Source organism: Corylus avellana, chromosome ca6 (assembly GCF_901000735.1).
Source record: "Corylus avellana chromosome ca6, CavTom2PMs-1.0".
Lineage (NCBI taxonomy): Eukaryota > Viridiplantae > Streptophyta > Magnoliopsida > Fagales > Betulaceae > Corylus > Corylus avellana.
This window is the reverse complement of record NC_081546.1, coordinates 19,844,368-19,851,788: the sequence shown is the minus strand read 5'-3', so window position 1 is coordinate 19,851,788 and position 7,421 is coordinate 19,844,368.

Below are 7,421 nucleotides of genomic sequence, written 5' to 3'. Positions count from 1 at the left end.
CCTTCTCCTGCATGGACTTGGATTTCAGTCTCCCAATTGGACTGGGAGACTAACTTTCGACTTTCTGAGGATTTCTAGGGTTTTAGGGTTTTCCAATTCCCTATAAATAGGGCTCTAAACATTGTAAACAGACACACCGCCTCTTAGAGCTAAAATTTCAGTAAATTGTCTGTGGAGCCTAGAAGATCATGAGCAGCTAAACCAAATTATGGGGTATTGATGTAGCCCATTCCAAGCACAATGGTTTGATTGTATTTAATTTCTAGTCTTTCAATTTATGCATGTTGATTGTATAACTCTGAGGATTGCTACAATTAATTTCTGTTCTTCATATTAAATGCAGTTGTTCTTTAAATTCCAATTCAATATTAGTAAAATTCTTATCTTGTCTTAGAAATTATTTTACTATTATTGAACTCAAATCATTCTTATTTTCTGTGATTATAAGAATGATGGTTATACAATTGTTCTTAATTGGCATGCAATCAATAGGGTTAGATAGACCATACCTAGGAAAGACAGATCGTACTACACCCTAGTTTAGTGTAATTTAGGTAGACGATCCGTGCCAACCGAAGATGGGTTATGCTATTCCGTTGACTGTATGAAATTATTTTCATGTGTTTTCTTGTTTAATTTATAACATGCATTAATTGAATTGCTATAATTAAATATGGTTAACCATTGATGTGCGGATTGTGGTGAAGTCAATACCCTACTCTCTCTCTTATATATTTACTTCCTTTATTTCCGTTTATGCACTTTAAATTCAAACAAACAAATCATTCTCTTTTAATTAAGTAAATCTTAATCTTTCAAATTTTGATAATTAAACCCCTGCAGTCCTTGAGGTTCAACACCCTCAATATAGCCATATCCTACGTGATTCGTCCTATTGCGAGTGATTATTTTAATTATTGATATTTTTGGACACAAAAATACCACACCAATGAGCATTGCCACATCAAACTAGTAGTATGGGAATGGGATGTAAGATTAGTATTAAGAATTACTCAGCACCAATTGATGGTCAAAAATCAAATTGCAGTTGACTGGCTACCGAAGTCTTATGCTTTAATTGGTTAACTAGACCATAGTTTTTGATCTCGATTGACTCATATTTAGACCCATCATATTAGTGGCCTATTTGGCCCTTCTGGGTTTTATGGAATTTGGTTTTACTAGTTTGTGGGCCACAATAATCATGGTACATACTATATGGCCATCTTAAAAAGGTTCAGTCTGCCAGTTGGGCAACCACCCATTTGGGGGTGGCCTGGGAGCCACCCGTAGAGGTGGTAGGGAGCCACCCCTAGCCATGGGGATGTCCCAAAGACCACCTTAGTCTATGCTGGTGACCACGCAGCACCTCTAGCCACCTCTGAATGGAACTGTTGCTGATCATCTTCATGGTGAATACGCAAGATCTAGCACACTTCAATGACCAACTCAAATGAAGATTGCCTTAGAGGCCACAAGTGCTTTGACATCACTCCATGCTTCCGATATTATCCACCATGATGTGAACACAAACAATATTCTTCTTGACTACAATTTTTGTGTGAAAGTCGGGGGTTTGGACTCTTTTGCCTTTTTCCACAAGGGACTCCTGGTTATATCGATCTAGAGTATTACGAATGCTACCAGCTTACTAGAAAGAGTGATGTCTTTAGCTTCAGGGTAGTCTTTATCGAGCTTATATCATCCATGCCTGCCATTGACGGCATAGGGCATCGATAGGAAATAAATTTGTATAACATGGCTATCAACCAGATTCAAAACCACACATTGCACGAGCTTGTAAATGAGTCCCTTGGATTTCAATCTGTCTACAAGGTGCGGAGAATGATTACTGCTGTGATGGAGTTGGCATTTCAGTGTCTGCAATATGTTAGAGACACGAGACCATCTACAGTGTAAGTGTTGGAACCTCTGCAGGATATACAAAATAAGGACTACACTCGTTAGAGCAGTTTTTGGTACCGCCTGACCGACACAAAATAATAAGAGAGTCAAAAGGTCCCCGACCTTGGCAAAGATACTCCGATGCTTAAGTTAACATGTTTGTCCAGAGTGAGAATAGATTACCTGATATGTTGCATCCTTTTCATAAGGTTTAGGTAACTGATTTCTGCTATTCCATGTTCATCTCATCATTAAGAGGTAGTGGAAGGTGTTTGAAAGATAATGATCTCTCCACATTTAGGAAGTAGTGGAGAGATAATCTCCTAAAATCTGAAGTAGCTTAGTCATTGTAGAATTCTATGTAGTTGTATTTTATCTAAGTAAGATTGTTTGGATGAGATCAATTGTGGATTTTCTCCACAACTGTTACCCCCGATTTCTATGGCTGACTTGTACAACTAGTCGCGCATCGGTAATCTTCTGTGTACTCGTGCTGAAGTTACTCTTGTCCTTAATACCGAAGGTGAAGTGTCAGCCGTCAAGTGCTTGTTGGGACCACAATTTTTGGGGTTCCTAGTATGTGGCATAGGTCTTACCTCCACCCTAATGCTTGTGGCTTGGGTTCTATCAAATTGCCGTTGGCGAACTTGTCAAATTTTTCTTTCTTGTTCGGTATGGCTTGAGGCAGGGTCTTCATGTATGTGCGCGGGACAGGGCCGTGTCTTTATGTCTTGGGTCCGACACAACACCTAAGAGCTAAAACTGTACACTTGTTGACAAGGAGCTAAACTTTAGTTCTCATTGATGTTATGGTGGTGCTCGCTTAGACTATAGTCCAGTGCTTGCGGTTCACACCACCTAGGCTCTTCATGTGCGGCTCTGTAATGCCCTCAAAACTGACCTTAACCGTTTTAGGGTTACTGTCAATGCCTCCAATTCAGTTAACTGGTAACTGTCTTAAGGCTTCCCCTATCAAGAATACCCAAAGTAAGTATAACGGAAGGACAAAATGACAAATTTAAGTTATTTAAAATAATTCATTAGTCATGCATATACTATCATTAATCAATCACAGACCGGGAGCTACTAATCAATCCTGATATAAATACAATGGTCTTCAGGCTTCCTTTCCTTAGAAGTCCTTTTAAAAGAGATAACCTGACAAGCCACAAACATTGTGTAAGTCTAAGATTTAGTAAGTAAATCTCATAATAGGGTATGATATAATACCCTGATAAAAATCCTTGCCTTAATACGTTAATAACTCACTACGAACATGTGTAATTATTTTCGTAACGCATATTTTTAGAAACAGAAGGACCCAAGCCCTTATATGTAATCCAAGTCCTGAAGCCTTTAAGACAAAGTCCAGGCCCCACCCCTTTCTAACCAAACGTACACCGGGGGACCACCTAAACGTACACACTTGGCCCTTAGTGAGAACGTATGCTAGGGGACCACCCAAACGTTTGTTGACCAGTCCTTGACACATTAGACAATATCTTAGAATGTACGCTTGAACCTTTTTATCCAACGTGTAATAGTACCTCAATGTTCACTATCAACTCTGAAAAGCATTTTTAACCCATTCTCCACCTTTCAGGCCCAAGCACGCCTCCACCCTCTATATAAGCCCTACTATGAAATGCTTAGCCACCTTCAACCTTAGAAAACCTAACCCTATTGTGAGGAGAGGCTTGAAGAAATAAATGAGAGAGCTTGGTGCATTTGCTATCTTCAAAAGTGATTTCATGACCCCTCTTTTATGCCTTACTACTTGTTGTTACCGTTTTCCTATTGTTACAAGTCTTAAAGATGCTATCATAAGCCTTGTACCCGTTTTCTTACAAAACCAAGAAATGTATTCAAAAGACTTTAAAACGCCTCTTTGATTTGTCAAGTTGCATGATATGTACCTTGCATGAGTTTTTTTGGTAGCCTAGAATGAGATTTATCAACCCTCAGATTAGATAGAAGTCGCAAAACATAGTTTGGAGCTTTTGGCCTATGTACCTAACTCATTGGCCGAATGTACGCTCTCGAGGCTGAACGTTCGACCAGGAAGCATGGCATCCATCCTTTGGCTCCAAATGTACAATTTTAGGGTCCAGTAACCCTTTTATTAGGAGGAACTTAGTACCATACGTATAACGAATTCTCTAAGTACTGTGCATAACGATATGTTGTATTTCATTATAGCAGGAAATTGTGATTTCGGAGGATTCACTCAAGTGTGCAAGGTAAGCAAGCACTTACAAATACTTTCCTTAAATATGTGGGATATGTCAGGTGACTGACCTCGCGTATGATATGAGCATGTCTACATTTTTGTAATAAGTTGGTAACTATTTTAATAACTAGTTGATAAGATGCATTGTATGACATGGTACATCGGCACATGCGGTATAATGGCCATGGGCTTAGTATATAGACTTGATTCTATGGTCAAATGTATGTGTTGTTATATGGGCCTCTAATGGTTGTTTCATGACCGTCGTAGCTTTAGCGGGCGGTCACTACAGGACGTAGATCATTAGCAGGATGGGCTACCAGAGATTGGACTCAGTTGGGCTGCTAGTGTTATGGACGACAGCATACAATGGTTGGGGCACTAGCATTGTATTACAGGTCACTCAAGACAACGCTAACCCTGCTGAGAATGAGTAATATCTTGAGTAGACCATATATGATAGTTACTACCTATAAAACATTAGTTTGCTGCATTAAAATATTTAGGCGATTGCCACCGGTAGTACACCACATTTTATCAACCAAACAATATTTTTTATGGTATATTGACAGAGACAACACCTCCTCTCAACGTTTACTAAAACTGAACGTTTATTTCTGCTTAATAATAATGGGCTTATGTTATGCCTAATTGTGAGATTTACTTACGAAGTCGTTAGGCTTATGCGGTTATTACTCTTATAGGGAGCTTGTTTCTATAACCCAGGAGTGGTACAGCTACCACTACAGACTATAATTTAAGATCGTCATGCTGTTTTCAAGTTTGCTATATTATTGTTAGTTGATCCACGTCTCTAAATTTGAGGACTATACTTGTGCCTGTAATAATTATAGATTTCTCAGATTTATTTTCCATTCCTATGCATTAACTCTGATAATGTTTAGAGGGGTGGTTCCCCATTTAGCCACCAGTTGGTTAAATTGGGATAATTGCCAATAACTCTGCCAGGTTGCCCAATGCCAATTTTGGGGGCGTTACATATGATATGAGCTCTTGCTATAGGCTAGATAAACATATATTTTTTTGTAGCAAGCAAATGAGGTGTTGCCTCTGTTATTACAGCACAAAATGTAGGTGTAATCCCAATGACAAACGCTTATGAGTTTTGATGCAGAAAACTAATGCTTTAATAGCCATAACTATTATGTATGGTTTACTCGAGATATCACCACTTCTCAGCAGGGTTAGCGTTGTCCCGAGAGACCTATAATACAATACCGGTGTGCGGCTATACGTTACCGTCTATAACTAGCAACCTGACCAAGTTCGACCTCTGGTGGCCCACGCTACTAATAATTCACGTCATGTAGTGGCCTGTTAATAAAAAATGGCTGCACCTGGTCACGAAACAACCATTGGATCCAAGGCCCATATGACGCACACACATTTGACCATAAAATAAAGTATATATAGTAAGCCTGTGACTATTATACCGCACGTACCAGTGTACCATGTCATACAATGCATCTCATTAATCAGTTATTAAAACAATTATCAAGTTCCGTAAAAGGTAATTATGCTCATAATAAATGTGTGCTCAGTAAACTAACATATCGCACACTATTAAGAAAAGTAGTTGTAAGTATTTATTTACCTCGTATACTTGGTCAAATTCTCCGACTTCTTGAATTTTTGCTATAACAAACATAATTCATCGTTATGCACAATTCTAGAGAATCTACTATACGTAAACCCTTAATCAAGAAGCATCTAGCTGGCAGGTCATAAAACCCTAATTTCACACATCTTGGCTACTGGTCAAACGTTCTGTCATATGATCAAATATTCAGACTTGAGGTTGAACGTTCAGTCAAAAAGCATGGAATGTTGCTCAGAATACCAAGGTTCATGCAAGGCTCCTATTTTTAACTCATCACGTAACATATCTCATGCTAGGCCTTCTAATAGGTCCTTACAACATACTAAGGCACATCATCATGCAAAGTTCATCAAATGATGGAGCAGATTAAAGAATTTAAAAAGGAAAAAAAAAAACTACCAAACTAATAGCCATTGGCGATAGAGCCACACAATGTTCAAAATGTATTAAAGTTGCCCATCAAACTAACAAAATGTATCAAAAAGGCCACTTATTTTTTTTTTTATATTCCTATAATACCCCTATTCTTTTAACAAATAAAATAATTGTAAAAAAAAAAAACAATTTTTTAAAAAAAATACAAAAAAAAAAACCAATGGATGAATAAAAATAATTTTTTAACAGAATTTGACTTTAGGAATTAAATTGTTTTTTTTTTTTTTTGAATATCTCAAGAACCTTTGATTTTACTTTCATACGACATAAAGCAATTGTAATTTAGGCCAACTACAGTGACTACATATTTATTTATTCCAAAAAACTTTTTTTTTGTATTTATTCGACCATTGGTTTTTTTTTTTTTTTAAATAAAAATAAAAAAATAAAAAATTGTTTGTTTTTTTTTTACAATTATTTTATTTGTTAAAAGAGTAGGGGTATTATAGGAATATAAAAAATAAGTGGTCTTTTTGATACATTTTGGTAGTTTGACGGGCTACTTTAATACCTTTTGAACAATGTGGGGATCTATCGCAAACGGATATTAGTTTGCAGGGCTTTTTTATATTTTTCCCATTTAAAAACCTTTTCCTTTTTTAAGAGAAAACTATAACACAAGCTTAATAATGGTACAGTAAAACTTGCAAAAAGTATGAAAAATCTGCTTGTAACATGAAAACCATTTTAATAATAAGGGATTACCTAAAGGAGGACAAGTCAAATCTCAGGGCAAGGCTCAAATCTCCTCATTTCGTCTCTAAGATTTCTCTTTCTAGGTTTAGGGTTAGTGGAAAATATGAAAGTGATGGAAATGGGGCAAAAGGGTAGGGTATTTATAGAGGAAGGGATGATGCATGCTAAAAAATGTGGAAAATGGGTTAAAACTGCTTTTCAGACTATCATCGAACGTTTGGTGTACTATTGAACAGTGGTTCTAGGGTTTTAGAGCGAACATTGGTCATTACCTAGTCGTTTTTGATTTGGTCGTCGAACATTTGGTGTGGTCCCTAGTCGAATGTTCACACTAAGATTAACATCGAATGTTCGGTGGTTCACTTCTGAACGTTCGGCTAGAGGCAAAAATAATGTTTCTGATTTGTTTTTACTTGAAATAACAAAGGTTTTTAAAACATTGCAAGTGATGTTGGTTTTATAAAAATAGTTACCAAAGATATTTGTTTTTAATTAATCGTTGGGATTGGGTTTTAAAGTTTTAGGGCACCACAG